General features: G+C 37.5%; 1 protein-coding gene and 1 long non-coding RNA gene across 5 annotated transcripts in view; one reads left to right on the top strand and one right to left on the bottom strand.

Moving 5' to 3' along the window:
• LIN7A (lin-7 homolog A, crumbs cell polarity complex component) overlaps positions 1 to 25,273 on the top strand; it is a 134,992-nt gene that overhangs the window by 9,916 nt on the left and 99,803 nt on the right. The window lies entirely within an intron of this gene.
• Positions 1,013 to 24,598, bottom strand: LOC111771097 (uncharacterized). The gene is made up of 5 exons (XR_002804748.2): positions 24,426 to 24,598; positions 17,779 to 17,841; positions 11,147 to 11,201; positions 10,409 to 10,637; positions 1,013 to 1,359 (listed from the first exon to the last, which is right to left on the bottom strand). It is a non-coding gene; the product is annotated as an uncharacterized lncRNA (long non-coding RNA).

The following is a 25,273-nucleotide window of genomic DNA, read 5'->3' as shown; positions in this document are numbered from 1 at the left end:
TCACATAGTTTCAGGGAGTTAAACTAGGTAAGTTAGCAGAGGACACAGACGACAGATTTTTGTTCAAGAAAAAATTCCCTACATTTATCCAGTTCAAAATCGGAATGGAATTCTAGGATTAGGGACCATCATATTACTGGATTACTGGAAATGTAGACAAAAGTTGAATGATAAATTGGAAAAGTTGTTAAAGATGGTCTTTAAGATTCAGTAATTGTTTAGGACAAGGATTGGAGTTTATGTAGATGTTCAGTGTTTTTATTTTATTCTGTTTATATGAAGACTCAAAAGGGTACTACATAGTTGACTGGGGAAAATATAACCAAGAATGACTTTTTGACTGTCTTTTAGTGCTGTTTAGTTGTGAAGCATCACATGATGCTGAGACAGGCATACATGTGCCAGTCAGGGGTGTGAGCTCTGGATCCAGACGACTGGGTTCAAATCCTACCTATTCCTGTTTCTTCCCAGCTGTGGAAGCTTGGCCTGTTACTATCTTCTCTGCACTTTAGCCTTCATCTGTAAAGTTAAAATAATACTAGTCTTTACCTCTTAAGGGTGCTGTAAAAATTAACTGAGAAAACCCAAGCAAGTGCTTAGAACACTGCCAGGTTCACAGTCGTGCTCAATACCCATCGATTATTTCCTACCTCTTCTCCCTGGGACGTGCGTTTTTCCCAGTGCAAGAAATGAAAAGCACACAGGCTTCAGATTTAGACAGATACGGACTTGAATTACAATTCTGCCGCTTACTATCTGTGGAGGCTTCGAATATTGCTTACTCTCTCCACATTTTATTTCTCTCATTCTTAGTACAGGAATAAGGACACCCACTTCACATGGTGATACGTCCCTTTGACTCCTCCTTCACTTGGCCATTCAAGGAAAGGTGAATGAGAGTCTACCGCGAGCCAGGTACCAAGTCAAGGGCTAGGGGTAGAGCTTGCAGTCTAGGGAGGATAGATGTTAGGTAGATAATTTGTGATCACATAGTTAGTATTTTAACAACAACTCACACATATTGAGTATTTATTTTCTACATGCAAGGCATTGGACTTAGCACTTTTCATGTTTCATTTCAATTAGTTCTCACAACAAACCTTTGAGGCAGATGCTATTAGTATTTTGGAGATGTGGGAGTTGAGGCATAAAGAGGCTAAATAAAGCGATTGGAGCTCAGGCTGGTTGATTCTTGAGGCATTGGGCTTAATCACCGGCTACACTGTGGAGAGCAAGTGCATCAGTCTGTAACGAGCCTTGAGGAACTTGAACTTGTACTGGACAGCAGACGCAGAGGTGCTGGCAAAGGCTTCAGAGAACAGGGAGGCAGGTAGGAGGCACACCAGGGGAGCGTGTCGCCTAGGACAAAAGGGAAAGAACCTGTCCAATGCTTATAAAAGGAACGTATACCAACGTTGACAAAGATTAATTTAAGAGATGTATTTTAAAAGTCTAGCACAATTATTGGAAAATAGCAGGTGTTTAATAAACGCTTGTGCTTATTATTAGTGGTGGTTATTAATTTCTTAGTACTAAAGATCAAAATGCCCATGAATAGAATTATGAGAAAGTACTATCAATATTCTGTTCGTTCTTCCCATGCTGTGCCAGTGACCCAAGAGATAATGACTGTGACATTCAGATTACCTTCCAGTGGTCTGCAATGCACAGCCAAAATTTCATAGACCTGGAATTTTGACAAGTGCTTGTAAGGGTGTGAAAAAGTGATAATAGAGCCCCAAATCCTCTTTCCCAGAGTCTTTGCCTCCAAGTGGGATAAGTGAGAGGGATTTGGGGGTGTAGCAGAACCTGAATTTCAGGCAGAGAGAAAATTCTGCCTTCTTTTTTTCCATCAAGATTAGCTCTAAATGTCCCGAAGGGCAGAAACACTCTCTGCTTACCCACGATCATTAAAATGCATGTCTTCAGGTTTTGCTATGAATTTCAGTGGCCCAAGTAATGCCCTGTTTGTCTAGCTTAAACGTTCCATCTAAACAAAACTTACAGATAAGTGAAGCGCACTCCTTTAGGCCCCAGATTATTAATGTTTAATTTAAAAATGTAGAGTTCATTTCCTTTTCTTTTTCAGTACAGCATGTACTCTCTAGAAAATGGGTTTTTTATAAAGGAATAGTGGAAGATAAAATAAGCTAGTAAAAATTGATGCACTTTACTGAAGGAATGCTGAAATAATTATTTTGATGGGTCAAAGGGAAATTCTGCATCACTCCAGCCTCTGAGACCTATTTTAGTTACTTGAAGTTGACAGATACTGCTTCTGAATAATGGGGTATTCTGTGATCATGCAGACACTCATTTCTTCTGAGTTCACACATTTTCTAAGTATTGCCAGTTTGGCATCCAAATGATAAATGCAAATAGCAAAGTGTTAAGATTGAGTGCATGTTTGGACTGAATGTTTGTGTCCCCCCCCCAAAAGTCCTATGTTGAAGCTCTAACTCCTAATGTGACGGTATTAGGAGGTGGGGGCTTTGGGGAGTAATTAGGTTTATAGGAATTCCTGAGGGTGAGGCCCCCATGATGGAATTAGTGTCCTTATAAGAGGAAGAGACCAGAGCTCGCTCTCTCTCCACCATGTGAGGATGCGTCCAAAAGGCAGATGTCTGCAAGCCAGGGAGAGGGCTCCCACCAGGAAAAAAAAACTTCCTGGCATCTTGATCTTGGACTTCCCAGCCTCCAGAAATGTGAGAAATAAATATCTGTTTTTGTTTTTTGTTTTCTGAGAAAGATTAGCCCTGAGCTGACATCCATGCCCATCCTACTCCACTTTACATGTGGGTCGCCGCCACAGCATGGCTGATGATGTAGGTCTGTGCCAGGATCTGAACCCTTGAATCCCAGCTGCCAGAGTGGAGCTCATGGAGCTTAACCACCATGCCCCTGGCTGGTGCCAAGTGTCTGTTTTTAAAGCACCTAGACTATGATATTTTGTTACGGCAATCTGAGCTGACTAGGACAGTGTAGCAATCATCACATGATCTTGGCCCCAGAAATCCTCTATCCTAAGTAGTTGCAGAAAGAAGCCATAGGCGAGATTAGTTGTGCATCAGTACACATTAAGGTATGCTGAATTTCCTGTTTTTTTAAAAAAATTAATTATTATTTTTTTTTTTTTGGTGAAAAAGACTTACCCCAAACCAGCATCCATGCCAATCTTCCTCCACTTTGCATGTGGGATGCCTCCACAGCATGGCTGAGGAGTGGAGCAGGTCCCTGCCAGGATCCCAACCTGCAAATCCAGGCTGCCTGAGGAGCGCACAGAACTTTACCCACTAGGCCATGCGGAGGCCCTAATTTCTCGTTTTCTTTCATGTTTTTCCCTCTAGGTTTACAAACCTCTGTATTACCGTACTGTACTAACAAGTTTTTAAAGTTTCTCCTCTTGGATTGCTCTCCATTATTTTCAGAGCTTAAAAGAAAATAAATTTAATTATTTTTTTCCTGAAAGTTTCTCCTGAATAATTTTCAAGATGAGATTTATTATTTGTAAATTACAGTTTTTCCAAATTAAAGGCGCTCTAACTAATCAACTGCTTTATGTTCAAATAATACGTTACTGACCTGATACTGATGGAGGCCTTTGCTCGTCTTGCTGTCAGTCTTTCTTTTATGGTTTACAGTGGTGGCCCTAGGGTTGACTGCACACATCTTTAATTTATCACAGTCTTCTTTCAAATAGTATTATTTATATGCAGTATACTTACAATTGCTCCCTCCTGTCTTTCCTGCTATTGTTGTACCTATGCTAAAACCCATAATTCGTTGCTACTTACTTTGCTTTAAACCAGAGGTTACAAGCTATAGCCACCAGACCAAATCCAGCCTGTAAGAATGTTTTTTTTACATTTTTAAATGGTTGAAAATCTAAAAAGAATAATGTTTATAACACATGAGAATTATATTAAATTCAAATTTCGGTGTCCATCATGAAGTTTTATTAGAACACAGCCATGCTCATTCATTTGCATATTGTCTGTGGCTGCTTTGGGGCTACAATGGCGGAGTTGGGTACGACAGGGACCATTTGGCCTGTAAAGCTGAAACTATTTACTCTCTGACTCTTTACAGAAAATGTTTGCTGACCTCTGCTTTTAGAGCATTAAAAAAATAGGGAAGAGAAAATGTCTTTTATATTTATCTTCAATTTAACCATTTGAGGAGCTCCACCCTCACCTCTCAGTCTTCCTTGTGCAGCGTGTCCCAGATGGTTCTCTCTCTGCTCTCTACCTTCCCCCAGGGGTAGACTGCTGTTGCTTGTTACTTGATACCTACTGGCCTGTTGCAGGGGCAAAGGGGCTTCTCTGTTGTCCTGGCCCAGCCTCAGTCTTAGGAAGGATGGGGCATTTTCAGTGGTCCTGCCTCTCTTTGGTCTACCAGCCTGAACTGCTTTCGTCGTTGGAGGATCTTGTGTGGAAGACTTCTCTGCCCTTTCCCCAGTGGTAGGGCACCTTTAACCCTATTGTTATAGGATCCTGGAAATGGGACTGTTTCCTGCCTCTCTCTCCCTGCTTCTTGGGTTAGAGGGCTTTTTCTTTTACCTTCTCCCAGTTGTAATGGGTCTTCACCTCTATTCTTCACCCTGGTCCATTCTTTCTCATGAGTTTCCAGCAAAAGTTTGTGGAAAAAAGCCTGGAATATTTTCCATCCCCAGAGGTTCTATACTTTCATGCTCGCTTACATTTGGACTTTCATCAATTTGTTAGAAATTTTAGCTGAAGTCTTCTTACCCACTTGTATGGCTCCTGGTGCCTCTTCTGCCCATGATCTGCCACTGGCGAGTGAGCCTGGGCTCCCTTCTCTCTGCTTGGAGGGGCTTTTACACCCTTTACTACTCTCTGTTTTGCAAAGTTAACTCATCCAATGTGAGATAAAATTCACATTAACGTAGTGGAGTAAGAAACCATCTTCCCAGTTGGGAAGACAGACTTTGAAGGCGTTTTTGCAGCCTGGCTAATTTTTGGTTCTTGTTTGCACATCTGAGCAACTGTTTGGTTATGCAGACTGTCTTTATGTTGTTGCTCATATTTCAAATTAAAATCCAATTCAGAGATTAATTTGAGTGGATCTGTATTATGGCACACTGAGCTAACACAGAACCTCTCCTATTACAAACATCAAGATGTACCAGATAAAATGGAGCAATTAAAAACTGTCTTTAGCTTAGATTGTAAGCGAGAAAGAATGATCTTCAGGTGCCGCAAATGAAAGGGGAAGGGATGGCTGGAATGGTGATGGTATTGAGCTGACATCTTGGCAGAAGCGGAGAGGGGGAGACGAAAATACGTCAAGAGGTCTCAGACTCAGAAATAAGCCCCACAGCTGGAGGCAAAGCAGGAGCCGGGGCTGAGTCCTTAGATCTGCGCTGTACCCACCCCCTACACTTCAGTACTTAGCTCGGAGTCTGAATGCATGCCCCAGACTTGGTTCAGGAAACTCTCCCTCAAGAACTTTACATAACATGAGTCCTAGGCTAGAACAGACTAGAGGAAGTAAAATGAAAGCATTCTGAAGAAACATCTAGCTACATCGGTTTCTCACAGAATAAACAATGCCTGTCTCACAAAGGTGCACTCACAGTTAAATATATGAAACGTATGAGAAGGACGTAGAACACTGGAGTGAGTCAGTGCTGCGTGAATGAGCCCTGCGTTTCTGGCAGAGGGAACAGAAATTTGGAGAGAACAAGGTATGTCTGCAAAACTAAAAGAACTTGATATAGAAGAAATCAGAAAGAGACTGTAAAATAAGCATGTTTATAATTATTTTAAAAATATAGAGGAGATAAGTAAAGAACATGAGATGGAAATTTTAAAAAGATTATTGAAAAATATGAGAAAAAAATGCTGAAAGAATAGTTTTTAAAAAAATAAAATGTCAAATTATATTAAAGTTTTGAAAAGTTTGAAAATTTCTATTTATAAGACCATTTTTGTGTATTCACATACAGGGAAAAATCACTTAAATAGCACCATTTTCACTTTATCTGATGCAATAGGCATATATTAGAAATGACTGTTGAACTTGAAAAGAAGCAACTGTGGGTTAAGTATTAAAACAGGCAGGTACTGGAGATAAGGCTTGTGTCTGGTTTTGATTTTCTGAAATATAAATCTGATCATGTCATCCCTTGCATAAACTCTTCAGTGCCTTCCCATTGTCCAACATTCTTAGTATATCTTAATATGTTCCTAATTTTATTAACTGACCATATACCAAATATTTATTTGTATATAGCCTTTCCCCTTTACTCTTTATGTCCCACATGCCTAGAACATAGCCTGGGACGTTGTAGATATTTAATCAATATTTGTTGAATAACTAAATAAACTCAGAGTCTTGGCAATGTTGTTCTCTTTGTGGGAAAACTCTCCTTTCCTCTTCCCTTTTCAGTACAAACTCCCACTTATCTTCTTAGCATTCAGGTTTCAGATTCCTCAAGAAATCTTTTCTTGCTCCCTCAGCCTAGGTTAGATCCTTCTTTTTTATGCTTTCCTAGCACCTTACAGTGCCTTTTTGTAAATTCACTCAATCATTCACTCAACAAATATTTTTCGAGTGCCTCCTATGTCCCAACCCCTCTTCCAGGCCCTGGGGATGCAGTAGTGAACACAACAGATGCCTTCTCAACCCTTGTGAGGCTTACATTCTAGTGGGTGAGAGTGGAGGGTAGACAGAAGACAGTAAACAAGCGCAGAGTTCTTCCTAGCTTTGCGAGCAGGTGAGGAGACATGAGGCAGTGTTAGGGGATGAGTGAGCTGAGGAAGTGGGGGTGGCTCTTTTATACAAAAGACCATGGAAGTCCTCACGCATTAGGTGTTTCAGAAGAGAATCTGTAAGTAAATGAAGAGTTGGCCCTGAGGATAACTGGGGACAAGTGGCCCAGTCAGAGGAAACAGCAAGCGTAAACGCCTTGAGACAATAATGTTCTACAAGTGTAGGAACAGCAATGAGCCCATTGTGGCTGGAGCAGAGTGAACAAAGGAAAGGGTGTTAAGAGATGAAGTCAGAGAGAGATTTATTTTTTATTTTTGACATGTGATGTTTTAGTCGTTACAGTTGCCATTGGGATGGGCAGGGCACAGCAGGAACGGGCTGGCTGCGGGTTCTGGCTGGATGCTGCTAGGAACGCCAGGTCCCGAAGGTGCAGCCCCAGGAGCAGTGGCGAGGTGGCGCGAGGCTGCACAGGCTGCTCTACGGTCCGCGGTCCAGGGCCGGGAGCGGGGACTCAGAGAATCCAGAGGACTTCAGGACTAGCCCTCCACGGGCCTGGTGGAACCCCCGCCCCACTTCCTCAAGCCTCAGAGGGGTTTCACCTCGGTCCAGGGATCCCAGCCCCGGGTCCAGGGTCTGGCCTCTGTGGTGCCCATCTTTTGGAGGTGCAGTTGGGAGGTCACAGCCTGGGGACTGGGTCCAGCCCAGCCAGCTCAGCAACTGGTCAGCGCTCAGCTCCCTCCAGTGCTGCTGGGGCAGCTAGGGCAGGGAGGGCCCAAGCAGTCAGGTCTCAGCAAAAGCCCTGAGCAACCAGCCGCCAGACGTGGCACCTACGGCTGCTGATGGCCCCCTCGGCGGCCTCCTGGAAAACGGGTGGACGTTTCGTGGAGCTGAGCCCAGCACATGCGAGGCCACTGCGCCCACCGACTGTGTGAGGCGGAGGCTTGCTATTTTAAAGACTTGGCTTTTACTCTAAGGTATTAAAACCACAGGAGTGGTTTCTGTTTGAACAGGTTTCCTCTGCTATGTTGACCCGAGCAGGTAAAGAAAGGGCAGACAGGGAGATTAGTTAGAAAGTAATGAAAAGAATCCGGATCAGAGATGATGGTGGTTGGGATCCGATTGCAGCCGGAAAAGTAGTGGTAAGTGGTAAATTCTGGTTACATATGGAAGACAGCCAGCAGGATTTGATGAAAGGTCGAAAATAGGGTGTGAAAGAAACAAAGCAGTCAGTGATGAAACAGGGGTCTGGCTTGAGTATCTGAAAAGGTGAACTCCCCCTTACTCAGATTGGGAAGAATATAGAAGAACATAGTGGGAAGAATTTTGTCCAGGAGGAATATGGATTTTGGATATGTGGGGATATCTATTAGACTCTCAAAGAAAGAGTCTGAGTTGGCAGCTATATGTAAATTCTGGAACTCAAGGGAAAAGTCCAGGATGGAGATATAAATAGGGGAATTATCAACATATAGATGGTATTTAAAGCAATCTGGAGGATGAAAAGACATGAAATTTGATGACTCACCTCTGGGTAAGTCCAACATTTAAAGGTTGAGAAGATGAGGAGGCACAAGGCAGAGAAGAAAACTCAAAAAGAGTGGTGAAGAGAGGCCAAGTAAATGAAGCCTTTTAATAAGATGGGAAGGACTGTCTGTGTTAAACGTTAATAGGAGAGGTAAGATGTCATCTGGGAATTGACCATGGTGTCTAGCGGTGTGGAGGTCATTGTTGGTCCTGACACTTTGTTGAAATAGGAGGTAAAAGCTTCATTGGAGTGGGTTCAACAGAGAATGGGAGCAGATAATTTAGGGAAAATGCGAACAACTTTTGCGGAGAACTTTTGCTTTCAAAGGAGCAAAGACATAGTATAGTAGCTGGAGGGAACTACAATACTCAACCTACTGGACACTCCTAAGTCTAAAAATGGTAAGAACTATACACTGTGGCAACAACTGTGTCCATCTTGTTAACTTCTTTTTGCCGAGTACAATGCTTGACCCAAAGCAGATGCACAATTCAATAGTTCTTAAAGAAATAAGTACCGTTTCAGTTAAAATTATAACCTAAAATTTGTTGATGGTTTATAAATATTTTCAATAGGTGTTACTTTTTCTTTGAAATTGGACAAGAATATGTATTGTGACGTTGGTTAAAAACTGAAGTGATCACAGATAATATGATCCTTCCACGTCTACTCATCAGTTCCCCAGCTGACTCAATTATGCCAAGCACCACATGCCACTTTTATTTCAGAAAAAAAAGTACAATATGACAAATTAGTTTACCAAAAATATTCAGTGCAGGTAGCTTTAATTATCTACAGCAGAGTTTTTCAAATCATGGGGAAAAGAATGTAAACATACTTTTCTTCCGCAAAGAAGACTTTGATTTAAGTTTAGAGAACATCAGGAAACCATTAAGTCTTTAAAGAGATGTTTCTGGTACCGTAGTTGTGTGTAAAATGTTGATTCATTGCTAAGTGATGGTTCACATTTACTTGGTGAAACATATTTGTGTGATGTGGGGATGAGCAATTGTAGTACAATAGATCCTAAGCTTGACATCTGGTGAACCACAGAGATGAATGAAGTCATGACAACTGGGATGAAACATGTAGGTTGCAGACAGATAGAGGTGCTTAGCTTTGTTTAATGGGTAATTGAGAGTGTGTGAAAATTTTGAGCAGGGAAGTGGAATGACCTGAGCTGTATATTTATTAACTAACATGAAAATTCGTTGCAGGATTGAATGTGTGGTAAAGACAAGTGTTTTACACACTTTACCCTGGGAGATTTTTTGGGAAGCTCCTTGAAAACGTTTCCATGGTAAAATGATTTAGGAAGCATTGGGTTTCCCAAACACTAGGTTAAACAAACTTAAAGATGTTTCTTTATGTGGCCTGTGATATACTTTGTGAATCCCCAAGTTGTATGGAATATGCAGATCATGGAACTCTGTTCAAGGAACCCTATTATTCTTTGGAACAGTTTGACAGTTTGGGGTTGTATCATCATTGTAATCTGGATGTCCTACCTTGAACTTGAGGAGGAGTCATGGAAATGGAAAGGAAGGAAGAGATAAAAACGAGCATGCCTTACTGAATAATAGGTAGTGAAAACAGGGAAAGGAAAAAGTCAAAGTGGAAACATGTTGGTCCACACAGTTGATGAGTTTAGCTTAGCACTTCATGAGCTTAAAGATGCTAGGGCACAACCAAGTATAAATTGGGACTTTGACTTGGCAAAGTGTTCAAGGCTGGAAACAAATTTCAGAAGCACATATTCCATATAGTATATAGTGCAGAAGAATAATCTTGAAATAATTAGAGCATGAATTAGGAATATTGAAGAATAGCGACAGATTTCTTTTTCAGAAAAAAATGCGAGATAGAGCAAAAGCCTAGTTTTAGAAAAGATATGGCAACAAGTACTTAACAGTAAGTACCTTTTTGTTAGTATGACAAGCATCATTTTCAGTATTCAGACTGAGATATAAAAAGAAAACCAATGTAACAAGTGTTTTTCTGCTCCGCATATTAGTTCCCCGTGTCAGTAGAGTGTGATGCCTCCTTCGGCAATCCCGACATGCTCAGGGGACTTGGGCAATCAGTGTTTTGTGACAAGCCAGGCGTTCCTCACTGTTTTAGCCTTGCCATTCCTCCTGTGAGCCTTACCTCATGATGATCCGTTGTGTCTACATCAGGATTACAATCCTAGGTTCGCATCTCCTCTCCTTGACATTCTCAGAGGTCTACCTTCTGGGCCTGCTTGTGAACCATCATTCTCAAAGAAGCACTTATTTCTTAAAACTGTGCTTGTCAGCACTGCAGGTGTATCATGGAAAATGTAGGAGCTTATATAATGACTCAAAGGCTGAAAAAGCGTCACCACCAGAAACAAAACCTTTTAAAAGATCAGAAAACTGAGATTAAATAAAATACAGCACAATATGTCTTTTGTTGTATTAATATCCTTTGCATAATTATGTCTACCTGCATTTGTATTTAGAAGGAAATGCATGTAGCAAAACATGTAGTTGCATTTTCAAGGTCACAATGTGGCGTTTGGAAGAAAAATATGGAGCAGACGGTAAGCTCATAGGAAAATTAAGTCAGCCAGCTCTCCCCAGATGGTCACCTTTGTACTGTTTTTTGTAGCTTATGAATTAGGCACCTGTGTTTTCTTCAACTTACTCCTTGCCATGTGAATTCTTGCATTTGACATTTTAATTGCAAATAAAAACAATAAATCCTGATTTTTTCCACCAAAAATCCCCCATGTTTTTTATTCTTATTTTTTCTTGAAATGTAAAACATTTACTCATATCTTGGAATTCCTAAAATGCTTATTTGTATTTTACAACATACTGCCTGGTATGATAATAGAAAAGCAAGTATAGTGGTTCAACTCACAGAAAGGATTTCTTTTTCCACTTTTCAGGAGACTGGCTTGAGTCACTTTTAAGACCTGTTCAATTTTAAAATATGTATATTACATTTTTTCTATAGAATGAATTTTTTAAAGGACATCTATGATTGATGGTGAGAATAGCCATATTGATTTCACATCAATTCAGTTTAAAGTGTTCCTTGAGTGTAATAGTCACGTGTTAAGTCCATCATATACCCCCATACATGAGAAGAACATAATGCCTTTGAATAAACAGTGATTTTCAGGTTAGTAATGTGCTTTTCTCAGTCACTGCTTTTGAACTTCTATGACGTTAGAACTGGCCTTGTATTACTGAAAACATGAATTCATACTCAGACTTAAGTCCTGGGATCTTATTTATCTTGTTCAAAAGACAAAACAAAGCTAAGCTTATTTTATTTAATCTTCTCTTAAATGGAACAGAAACAAGCTATTTACTATAAATTCAAGACCTTGTTAAACAAGTCATTTAAAGTTTATTTCATTTGCCTGTTTATTTTGAGTCAATTATATCCTAATGACTCACAAACTAGAAAAGGTACAAGTATAATTTTAAGGACTACTAGTGGTCTATGGGATTAAAATTTTTTCATCTGACAAGAAAATATTAAATTATTTTTAATCTAATATGAGGTTGCAGCATCTGTTTTTACCCAATTAAATGTTTTATTTGTGAATTTTAAAATTAAGTCCTCATTCTTAGAGTCTACAACCCAACTTACAAACTCCATACCCCAGAACTTCCTTAAAATTACATTCAAAAAAAGTTTCTGATAATTTTCATGTTTATAGAGATTGAATTATGACTATAGCTCAGTGAACAGTCTTGAGCAGTGTGTGTTGAATAGCATCAAGCAAGTCAAGCCTACCCCAAGATATTTCCTCCATCTTCTGGACAACTATTTTCTTTTGGCTCATTTATTTGTTCAATAAATATTTAATGAGTACTTGCCATGTTACAGTCTTCAGCTGGGCGTGGACATCAAAAGACAACAGAAACCAATCATGGCTCTTGTTCTTATGAAGCTTACAATATACGGGAGACAGTAGTCCAATAATTACAGAGATAAATGTAAAATTACAATAATGATGAGTACTAGGAAGCAAAGATAGATGGTGCTATGAAAGAACCAGGGTGCATAGTAGACATTTAATAGTAGGTACTTAGTATTTGTTGAATTAATGAAAAGTAACTGAATGAAAGGGATAACATGGAGAATTGTCCTAGAGAAAGCTTCCCTGAAGAAGTTACGTTTGACCTGAAATCTGAGGCATGAATAAGCATTCAGTTGGTAAAGAGTGTAGGAAAAAAGGTTTTAAGTTTTTGTGGCAAGATAGCATATGACAGATAAAAAGGAGTGAGCCTGTAATAAGAATTCAAAATAGAACGTGGTGACAGAAAAAGCTGGAGTGGTTGGTCTTCATTCACAGACAAAATGATTATCTATATAGAAAATCCTACAAAATCTATCAAAAAGCTGCTAAAACTAATAAGTGACTTTACTAAGGTGAAAAGATATAAGGCTAACATAAAAATATCAATTGTCTTTCTATATAATAGCAATGAACAATAGGAAACTAAAATTTAAAAACAGTAATATTTGCAATAGCATCACAATCTTGAAACATTTAACATTGAAGATTTTTGCAAATTTAACAAAATATGTGCAAGAATTGTATACTAAAAACTACAACATTGCTGAGAAAAACTAAAAGTATAATAAATGGAATGATATACTATGTTCATGGTATTGCATGATTCAATATTTTAAAGATGTGAGTTTTCCCCAAATTGTTATACAGATTCAACAAAATCCCAGTTAAAATGTGAAGTCTTTTTTTTTAAATTGTCAAGTTAATTGTAAAATTTATATGAAAATACAGAGAATATGGAATAGCAATATGGAAAAACAAGAACAAAATTGGAGGGTTTATATTACTACTTCATTTCAAAATTTACTATAAAGATACAATAATCAAGAAAGTGTGACAGTGTAAGTATTGATATGCAGATCAATGAAATAGAATAAAGTTCAGAAATAGGCTCACGAATATATAGCCAATTGATATTCAACAGTTGTGCTGAGGAAACTCAATGGAGAAAGGCTACCTAAAAGGTATCTAAAGTACCTAAGTGGTACCATAAAAATTGGATACCTATATGCAAAATATCTAGCCTCAACCCTTCATACCTTACTCAAAAGTCAACTCAAAATGGGCCATCGATATAAATTTAAGACTTAAAACTATATTCTTTCAAAAGAAAGTATAGAAGAAAATCTTTGGAACCTTGGGTTAATCCAAGATTTCTTAGATTGAATGTAAAAAGCATGAACCATAATACGAAATGATGATAAATTTAAAATTATTGGTCTTTAGAAGGTATCGTTGAGGAAATTAGGAGACAAGCCAAGGACTAGGAAAAAATATTTGCAAAACATATCTGATACAGAATTTGTATCCAGACTATATAAAGACCTCTTAAAACTCAACAATCAAAATAAATGACCTATTTAAAAAAATAAACAAAAGATTTGAGTAGACATTCCACCAAAGAAGATGTACAGATGGCAAGTAAGCATATGAACAAATATTTAGTATCATTAGTATTTAGAGAAAGCAAATTAAAACTACACTGAGATACTCCAATTAGAATGGTTTGGTTTTTTTTTTTAAAGTTCTCATTTCTGTGTGTGATTTTAAAAAGGCAAACTTTGCTCTGCATTGTCATTATCTCGAGTACACAACAGTATAGAAATGGCTCTTCTCTCATACAAGATCTCTTACCTAGTCTCATGGCTTCAGTCTTTTCTCTCCAGTAATTATCTTTCATTTGATGATAAACTCTCATCTTCCCAAAATCATCCCTGTGATCAAAACCTCAGGCAAATGATAGTGTCCTTTGACCTCAGTTTTTTTGTATGTAGAAAGTAGAGATTGGAACATAAAGTCCCTTCCAACTCTGTGATACTAGTTCACACTCCTAAAATGGATAACTTTTTGATAAAAATCAGGCAAAATTAGTGTATTTCACTTACGTTTGACTTACCTATGGTATCAATAGGTGTATACAGACACCTAGTTCCGGTAAGAGATACTCTGCATACAATTGTGCATATTAAAACGACAGCATTTATTTTGATTATTTTCATTATTCTTTCCCCTGGATCAAATTTTCATTTTAACTTTTGTTACTGATATATCTCAATTTCATAAAACATGAACACTGATGTAGTAGATATGTGAATATTGATTTAGAAAATGTTGGAATCATTCTTGATTGTACGCGTTTGTGTATACAGCAAGCTATTTTTAATTAGGATCAAAGGACAAAAACAAGTCTGAACAATTTCAGTTAAATATTGAGCGGTGTGGTGGGAAAAGATCTGGCCTGGGATTCAGAGTATCTTAGTTCTAGTTCTGCCTTCATCATTGTCGTATCAGACTATTAAGAAGTGCTGAAGGCTGGGAGTGACTGAATCATGACACCAGTGACAAACTATCTCTTTATTCCTCCTTGCTGAAGTGGCCATTCCTTGGCCACCTGCATACCTAGTCTTAGAAGCAGGCTCTTATTAGGCTCTGTATTCACCTGTGATTGGGAATACCTATCTGATTATGGAAGCATACAGTCTAATATAAATCCTCAAGTATAAATATTAAACAAAAACAAAAAAATCAGGGGCCAGCCCGGTGGCGTAGTGGTTAAGTTCAAGTGCTCTGCTTTGGCGGCCTGGGGTTTACAGGTTTGGATCCCTGGCGTGGACCTAGGACTGCTTGTCAAGCCACTCTCTTGCAGCATCCCACATAAAATAGAGGAAGACTGGCACAGATGGTTAGCTCAGGGCCAATCTTCCTCACACACACAAACCAAAACAAACAAAACAGAAAAATCACCAACTCTTTGAGAATAATGGAATTTATAAAGGTACCTATTTCAAAAAAAACAAAAGTTACCCCAGAGAAAATAGAATGAATAGAGGAAACAGAATACATGCTTTAAAAAATAAATATGAGAGAAAATCAAGAAAATGATAAGCTGATATGAGAAACAATCATAAAGAGAGAGTTTGAAAATAAAGAGATGAAAGATGAAATACCAGGGAAAAGTTAGTACAAAAACATGTCAGAATAATTTAAAAATATCAGGCAAAATAAAATTTAAGCCAAAATTAAGTGTGACAAAGGTTGATGTTTACTGTAGAGAAAAATTACTGAGACTCTATTAGAATCCTAAACCTTTAGGTCCCTAGCATCATAGTTTAGAAATGTATGTGTATGAGGCAAAACCTGTTCATGGGAAATATTAGCAATTCACAAAACTTTCTTAGAGACTGACAGCTCAAATAGATAATAAAAAGTAAGACTACTTGAAATTTCAGTAAATTACTTAACAATCTTGAGCATACATATTATGTTTGTATCTGTATTATCTATTATTTTCAAACATCTGGAATATTTGCAAAAATGCTGTTCAAATCCAAAAATGAGAAATCACACAAGTAATTTTCTCTGATTGGTATGGAATGAAATCAAAAAGTAAAGAATAAAAGTACAATCCTCTTAAAACCATTCCCTTGGAAAAAATTTATTTTGCTCTAAATAACGTTTACTTTAAGAAATCAAAATTAAATGGTTGGCTAGAAAGAGTGATCTACTTGTCAAAAGAAGAAGATATAGCTACGGTGGAATTCTGAGAAAAATGTAGGGTCGTTAAAACACACATACACACGTAAATCTAAGCTAATGATGAAGGAAGCAATAAGGGTAAAAGCAGATATTAGTAAATAAATGATGATGAAACAATGTATTTCATAAAATCAAATGCTAGATCTTTGAAAAGACCAATACAATGGATGAAATTTTTTCATGTTTGATCAAGAAAAAGAGCACTGGTACAAATAACTAACTTTGAAGTGAGAACTAGGACATAACTATAGATATTGGAGAGGTTTTTAAAAAGTCTAACGTACTGTATACAACTGTAGAGCAAAAAAAAGAAAATTGGATGAAATGTACATTGTTGGACCATAGAAATTCTTACAATTGACTATGAAGTGGTAGAAAATCGGAATAGCACAATAACAGAAGAAATTGAAAAGAAAAGCTAAAACTTATCCCTAAGAAAGGCCCCAGGTCCAGATGAATTTACAAAGATCTGTTCTTCAAACAACAGATACTTCTAAAATATTTCAACTACTCCAGAGCATATGTTAAAATTGATAGAGAAATATTTGGTGACTCAGTAAATAAAATACTAGTTAGAATTCAATTAAATCTAATATAAAGAATGATCTGAACACAAAGAAAATGATTACCCTAAGGCAAAAATTTTAAAGAAATGCAATCATCACATGCCTATGATTAAAATTCTTAGTAAAATAATGAATTTTGGAATTTAGAGAAAATTAAATAAGATAGCTACTGCAATTTTAAACTAAAATGATTTATTTAGTTAAATTATTTTGAACCATCTTTGAAAGTTTTAATTTTAGAAAAAAGATTAGGGATACTTAATAATATAGACAAAAATTTTAAAATATTTTTTAAACAAAGAAAAAATATCTAAAGCATAGGACTGGGATTCATACTTACTCTATAAACCCCCAAGATGTGAATTTATTTTATAGTTGGGAAAAAAAGCACTCAAGTTTGTTTTTTGTAATCTTTAAATTTATTCAATACATCATATAATTGTATTTATGACCAAATAACACTTCATTAGTTACTATTAGTTTGCTATGCAAATGCAATAACTTACTAAACAATTATTTTTCCTCCTCCTCTATTCCCAAGATTTGGTTTATAAATGAAATATCAACAGAAAGTCTGAGAAAGCAGCCCCAGGGAATCTAACATAATGAGGAGAAACTCATTACTTCACAATTTTCACTTGGAATTTTAAATCATCTATTATGCAGCTCATAGTAATCATGTTCTCACATATATGTGTATATATAAATATATAAACTATTCACCATAACAATGTCTGCAAACACCAAGCTTCACTTTATCCTCTAATCATCTTTTAAAGACTTAGATAGCAGCACACTAACCTCACCATACAATTCTCAAAGTAACTAAGAAACTGGATGACAGATGATACAGCGGTGATAGGGTAAAAGAGAAAACATATTATTAAGTAACTTGATAGCAGAATAATATATCAGTGTCAGCTTAGATAAAAACATTCATCCGTTTTCTAGTATAGGAGCTATTCAAGGGCATGAAAAGTTAAATTTGTAAGGTTTCTTTATAGCAAGCTTTCTGAAAACATGCAACTTGATTGGGTGTCTCTCCAGCAATTTCATGATGAAAGCTTTCCCCTTCAATTTCCTGAGCACTATGAAGAGGGGAATTGGGATTTCCTGATAATAATTATAATGAAAAACTCCCAATTTTATGATAAGCACAGATGGGATCACTACCAATATAAAAGCTTGGTCGTTTTTCATGTACTAAGCTAGGGAAGAATTACAACTCACAGAGCCTAAGGGTACACATCTTTTTGTGTCTGGTATTTTAAGATGCTGGACAATACTTGTTTAACTGACTTTTGTTGAGAAAACATCAGATAGGAAAAGAGTTATGGAAGGAAGGGTAAAATACATACACTTCAGTTTAATGTTGAACTTCAAGCTCTTGAAAGGTGCTCTGTTCTTTCATCCAGCTGCATCTGAAATTGAATGAGGTCATAGATGAAGTGTAAATAAGCAATAGTGTGGATGGACAGGCTGGGTAGCTGGTGAGGCACTGCTGAAGTATCATATTGTTAATCTTATGTGGTAGTTGTATTCCTACGGCTGTATTTCCAGTATTTAATTGGTGAATGAATAAGTGCTTATCATATTTATTTTTTAAGAAACTTCTGAAACAATTTGTCTGCATATAGAATGTTGTAGATTGGGCAATACACTTTAACGACCTCTCCGGAGAGCTTAGAATAAGACTTCCCTAAAAATTTCCACAAGTGCTAAAATAGACTCTAATCCACTGTCAAGTCATACCCATTGGTTCTTATTCTTCCCACTTGCAGAAGATTAAATCTGATCTTTATAGAAAGGTGGAGTCCAGTCCCTTAAATCCTCATTTTCTCAGAATTCACATTTTGTAAGAAACCTAAATGTTGTCAAAAAGGGCTTGACCCAAGTGTCATTGTTAACTAGTGAATACAAATACTTATATAAATATAAGGAGGAAATTTAATTCCATACAATTTCCAAGTGGCTACAATTGGCATGATTCTGTTTAGGATACAATGGCATATACAAAATTTAATAGGACGCAGAAAGAGGGCAGTAGATTGTTCAACTTCTTCCAGACACACAAAAACAGATTATATTTTGGCCAGGTCTAATTCCTCATAGATTCCCAAAACACAATCAAGTTAGGTGTTCATTTGCATGGAGGCCATGAAGGCTGGAAACAAGAACAAATGAAATGGACTAGTTGCACTCTCATTAGGAATAAGGTTATAGTCGGCTGTCATGATGTGTAGACATGGATGCAGGATTAAATAGAAAAGCGAGGTGAAAATATAGAAGTAAAGGAAAGACATCAAATATAACAGAGACAAAAGAAAGCTCAAGCAAAAAGGAACGTGGAACTTTTGATTTCTTGAGGTCTCCGGTAATGATGGGCAAAGCAAGCTTCAATTTTAGCTACTTGGGAAAATTAGATGAATTTTTTTTTTAAAAAAAAAAAAGGAAGGAAGAAGAGGAAAAGAAAAAGAACACAAGACTAAACATAATTCCTAGAAAAACTGGGAACACATTACTCATTCCTGCCACATGACAGGGATTGTTGAACAGAGACAGCTGTATCTTAAGCTTTGTATACCTGCAGACTCCTTTATTGGGTAAGTAATTACTTTCAAAGGAAATAGGTATCTTCCATTTCAGAGAATCTCTTAGCAAGTACAGGTTTTCATTTTGTAACATAAATTGTTCCCCTGATGGCAGTGGGTTTGGCAAACACTTTGAGCAGAGTCTGGGCCAGGATTTTGTCATTCTATAAGTTCATGATTTAAAAATGCTAGTAGTATCAAACATTTTTTGTGATACACTTCAGTGTCATCCCAAATCCCATAAAGAAAAGTCAGCTTTTGATAATAAGTATAAAGTGGGCTATTTTTAACAGCATAATGAGAAAGTTTTAAAGTTTGAGCACATTTAAATTGAGCTGTTCTTCCTAGAGTTTACTGGTTACCTTGCATTTAGGGAATATGGCAAGTTGTTGGTGGATCAAAGCAGAGATGACTGTCACATGAGAAGGACACACTGATTGTCATGTCTCATTAGTAACTTGTAAATTGACAGTTTCCTGTCACATCACAGCAATGGAAGCACAAAGCATTATTGACCACTTATTTATTTTGTTGGTGCTTATGCTGTGTTGTACAGCATTAGATTTTTAAACTGAATATTCTTTGGCCCAGTTTTTAGATATGCCAAAAAGCTAGTTATAAGTCAATATTTCATGTGCACTATTTAAAATGTCATCTGAATAATGACTTCTACAATACCGTACATGAAATACTGACTTCGGGATGGATTTAGTTGTTTATAGCTGTTAAACTGTGGTTGCTCAAATATAAGAGTATGTCTTTAAAAAGAGGACATCTAGTCACCTTGTCAAGGGAAATTTGAGTAGAAAATTCTCCTCCTATAATTTTACATTTCCTCTTCAAACATTGCCACTAATAGAACAGGAAGTAAGAATTCACAGGAAGAACGGATTTGGAGAAAAGATGATATGGATCTCATACACAGATCATACGCCAGGCACTCTATATGAAAATCTCGTTATAATTATATCTCATCTGGACCTTGCAGTAACTGTATAAAATCAGTAATACCACAGTTTATATTTCCCATGTCTCTGACTTTGAGGTCTATATCCATATTCTCTACCTGCTTGGTGCGGTGCTAAAACATTATACATAGTCCCTTATTGACCCTGAATCGAGGGATCTTTAATGGACAGGAAGAGAGTAACAGGAGAAAGTGCCACCCTCTTTTTATTTCCTTTTAAAATAATTTTGTCTTCAGGGTGGTGATACTTTTCTTCTCCCTTGTTATTCTTGTTACTTATTAAATTTGTAATACGTAACAGGTGTAATAAGACACGATTTGCTTATAAGTAAAGCAACAGCCACAATTATTGATGAAACACTGCTAAGGCATGTGACTGTATTCACTAATAAATCCTTTTCTGCTCAAGAGGCATTCTGTTGAGACCTCATCATACACCTCTGCACCCCCTCAGGGTACAGATTCTTCTTCTATCCACCTGTGCTGTCCGTGTCTTGCCATCCCTGCTACCACCATTCTAGTCGAACCTTCCACCACCAAGCCCACTGTAATAGCCTTCTTCCTAACTGGTTTTCTATATACACCCTTGGTCCACAATAATTAATATTCCAAACAACCATCATGGTGGTATTTATAAAATGCGAATTAGATCACATCGTTCTTCTGCCCAAAACTCTCCAATGGCTTTCTTTAGCAATTACACTAAAATCTAACCTTCTTATGAGATCTTCGCACGAAAGTCTGGCTCCCATTTACTTCTTAAACTTTGTCTCTCATATAGCAGTGTGCTGGGATTGGTACTTTCTGCCTTGTGAGAGCTGATGGTTAAGTAGTTAAGAATTTTGCAGGCCAGTGGTATTGTGTTGGTAGTTTGAAACTGGCCATGCTAGGAGTATTTACACCACAGAAATCAGCAAATGCTACACATTAGGTCTTTTTTAAAATTTGTCTGTTCGTTTTGGAGAGCTGGTTGTTAATCATTCACGAGCACACCACTGTTACTATTGCTTTCTGCCTCATTCACCATGTTCTACTGACCCTGATTGTGTCTATTCCTCTAACATATAGGCTTGGTCGCTTGCTCACCTCACTTTGGGGTCTTAGTCCTTGCTATTCTCTTTGTCTGGATGCCCCTCCTTTGGGTATTCATAGTGCTAGCTCCTTCTCAACATTTGGGTCTCAGTCCAAATGTCACCTTCTCAGAGAGGCTTTCCCGACTATCTTAAGCAAAGGACACCATATGTGACTCCAGTTTCTCAATAACATCGGCCTCATCCCTGCACTTAGAATAGTGCCTTTGACGTCATGTGCTCTTTTATCAGTTAGCTTGTATTTATTTGCAAGCCACAGAAAACCAAATAGTAAAGCACATATTTGTCTCATAGGCAAGAATCATGGGGTTGCACAGCTCAAGGCGGGTACAACAGTTCAGTGATGATGTCGAAGGCTAGGCCCCTTCCTTCTTCCTGCTCCACCTTCCTTAGCATGTGACAGTCATTTTCGTGATCACAAAACAGCTGTTTCACCTCTAGGTGCTTTAAAGTATTATAGCTGGCAAGAGAATGGGGAAAGAGGAAGGGTGCAAAGACCAAAATGCTGAAGGCATATGCTAGCAGTTTGTCCATTTAAAAAGCCTTCCTGGAAGCCACACCCGGTGACTTTACACTTACGACAACTTGGCCAAATGACAAAAATGTCTGGAAAGAGAAGTATGTTCGCTTTCCAGCTTTTGAAGAAGAAGGCAACAGATAAAAGGGTTTTAGATAGTTTTGAGGTAGATAATTCATATTGTTTGCCATAGTAACCAATAAATTTTTATGAAATTAATGGACAATATGCGTTAAATGATCCAGCTCTATCTTCATCCAGGTTCCAGATTTAGATGAGTCATGGGTCAAATTCTGCAGTATAAATTTCAGTCAAATTAATCAGAATCCATCATTAAGGAAAGAGAAGATGATAATTGAACTATTCTAGATCACTGGAAGCTCATCCCACTTAAGTTCCAATATTTTGTTATTGTTTCTGTTTATAACTTTCCACCTATTTTAAAGGAAATCTTTCCAAGATGTCAGCTTACATTCATCAGGCAATTGATGATGATTTGATCATTTTTCAATTATCAAAATATGTTATCAATATGAACATATTGATTATACCATAATGTATTGGAGGGTTACCTCCTGGGTCTTTGGGCAGTGGTACGACTTTGCCTCAGTTTACAATGGTCTATGACGCTATATTCAAAAATTAAGCAAAAAGTTTGCTGTACATTTATTGTTTTATTTCTAATCTCTTTTCTGTGACAGAAAGGAGAAATTTTGAGTCAAACATATCTGGGTTTGAATCCTGGCCCCACCATTTACTACTTGTACAGCCTTGGGCCAGAGAATTCATCTTTCTGAGCCTTAGTCATTTTTTCTTTTACTTTTCCTTAACTATATAGTGGAAAAAATAGTAATACTTTTATATACATACCTGTGAGAATTTTATGAGATGATCTAAATAAGGCAAGTAAGCACTGAATAAATGATGGCTGTTAACTCACTTTGTTCTGGATCACATGTTAAATTATCAGTAGCCTGTAAAGTGCATTTGTGAACCACTTCCTGCATCAGAACCATCTGAGATGACTACTAAAATAGCAGATTTCAAGGCTCCACACTCAGCTTCTTTTTTTTTAAATCTCGATTTTTACTAAGTGATCCAGGATTAAATTTTTTTTAATTTTTAATTTTTTTAATTGCAGTAACATTGGGTTATAACAATATATAGCTTTCAGATGTACATCGTAATATATTTTGAACTCTGTGTAGATTACATCATGTTCCCCACCCAAAAACTAATTATAGTCCATCCCCTCACATGTGACCCTAATCACCCCTTTAGCCCTTCCCACTCCTTCCCCTATGGTAACCACCAATCCAAACATTTTTATGTTGACTAAAATTTGAGAACCATGTCTTTCAGCCCGCAAACAAGGATTTGTTGATCAGATCAGCTTAATCTCTCTTAACTTTGCAGAAGAGGAGGGGGAAATGATTTTAAGAATATAGATCCTTGAGCCACATCTCAAATGTAGCCTAGATTCTAGAGCTGTAAATCTGAGATGCAAATTCTAACTCTAAAACTTATTACGTCTTTCCCTGGAGAAGTAATTCTAACTCTTTTGGTCTCAGTTTCCTTTTCTATAAAATGAAGATAAAAATAGTGCCTACCTCATAGTGCTGTTAAGGGAAATAAAATGTTTAGATCAGTGCCATACAAGACACTATATGTGACAGCAATTAGTATTATAAGTAACATTGTTATTAGGATACCCAGGGTGTACCTTGAGACTCTATATTAATGATTCTCCCATGGCCACACATTATAACCACTGGGGAGCTCTGAAGATCCTGATGCCCAGGCCATACCCCAGAACAATGAAATCAGGAATATATATGGGTAGGATCTAGGTATGTGGGTTTTTTTCCGGTGTCCCCAGGTGATTCCAGTGGGTAGCCAAGGCTGAGAATCACTCCTCTCTATTATTTAAATGTTCTCTACATGATTCTGATCAATGAATATTACCTGAGAGAGGTATACTGGTAAATGGAATAGGGGTTAATCTTTATTGAGGGAAGAAAGGTTAAGAGCTCAGCCTCTGACCAAGAAGCCTGCAGAGCACAGAGCACTTATAAAAGGGCTGGATGTTGAAGGAAAAAACTGCTAAAAGAAAAGCTGTGATTGGAATAAATTAAAAGGCACTGAGTTTTGAACCACTTAGATCTGGACTCCAAAACTGGATCTCTTATTCATTAATGCGATACTTAGACTCTCAATAAACCTTAATTTTCTCATTGCAAAATCTGGATATTTACTACCACATAGGGTTGATATAGGGATAAAATGGGTTAAAAGATGTAGAGCTCTTAGCATACAATGACTCCTACTTCATAGACATTCAATAAAAGTTTGTTATTGTTGCTTTTAGAAGTGAGGATTAGTGGAATGTGGGGTGTGAGAGTGAGGGAGCAAGGGTAATAACCAAGTACTTTGCTTGGATAACGGGACGGATGGTAGAGATATGAACCTGAGAGTTGGCCGACAGGAGTCAGTTTCAGGAAGAACTTTGGAGATCTTCTTGCTTTCATTGTGCTTGCCTAGCAGGCTCTGCGTCCTTATCTGTAATATTCCTCCTAGTCTGAGCTATACTAATAAACCCAAACTGCTATATTGGTACCAAATTCGGTAGAACAGTTTCATAAGTATAAGGAGGTTCTGAATAAGAACCTTAAGGGGACTTATAAATAACTTACACACAGTTTATTGCAATAGTTTTAAGAACAGGTATTTTGCTGACTCAAAGTCTTCTTTTGCTTCCTTCCAGACCCTGGCCTTGCAGAGCTAAAAGAAATCAGAATTCCATTTAAAACTCCAGTCTCATATCCAATTTATTACTCACCATGTTTTTGTTTGGAGCACCAGCCAGGCCTGGACTGGAGGGACCTGATTTCCTCCTCTTTTGGTTTTTGGACTCCTTTGGGCTTTTACCAACTGCTGTATACCCCATGACGGCATACTGCTAGATCCCCTTGGTTGGGTACCAGCAAGATGGTTCAGGTTCTACTGGGCACTTCTTTCCACTTCTCTCCCTCTGATCAGATAGTCACCGAGGGCAGGCAGATCACCAAGTCTGTTGCCTGTGTAACCAGGAAAGAGATTCTAGTCTCCCTTTGCAGGCACTCCCAATGGCTACAATTGATTCTATTGGAACTCTCCTTACTTAGTTAATGGAAGGGAAACAAAAGACTTAGAATTCTGTCCGAAGTTAATGACTTAACAATGCTCCATGAATTTTCTTTTATCTCACAATAACCTCTTAATAAGGAACGGAAGAGGCTATGGTGTAATGTAAGAGGGCTAGCCAAGCATTTAAGAAGTCTTAATGGAAGGATGTCTGGTTTCCTTGCTGGCCCTTTTTTGAACAATATTTCTCAAACTTGGATGGTCAGTCAGAGAAATCATCTGGAAGCCTAAAAAACAAAAAAGAAAAAGAGTGGATTCTACTCTTAGAGATTTTGATTTAATTGGTCTGGGGAAGCAGGCTAGTTTAAAAACTCCACAGGTGATTCTAATGAGCAGCCTTTGCTATGGAACACTGTTTCAGAATGGGGCTGGTACTTAACACTAATTACTTTCATTCCTGGAATTTTAATAGTAATTCCGAGACTCCTGGAAGAATCCCATTCAGCATCCTGTTCCACAGGGTATCAAAGAATAATAGAAAAAAATCAACAGTTTTTATTTATT

This window comes from Equus caballus, chromosome 28, assembly GCF_041296265.1.
Source record: "Equus caballus isolate H_3958 breed thoroughbred chromosome 28, TB-T2T, whole genome shotgun sequence".
NCBI classification, from domain to species: domain Eukaryota; kingdom Metazoa; phylum Chordata; class Mammalia; order Perissodactyla; family Equidae; genus Equus; species Equus caballus.
This window is presented reverse-complemented; position numbering and strand designations above follow the sequence as displayed.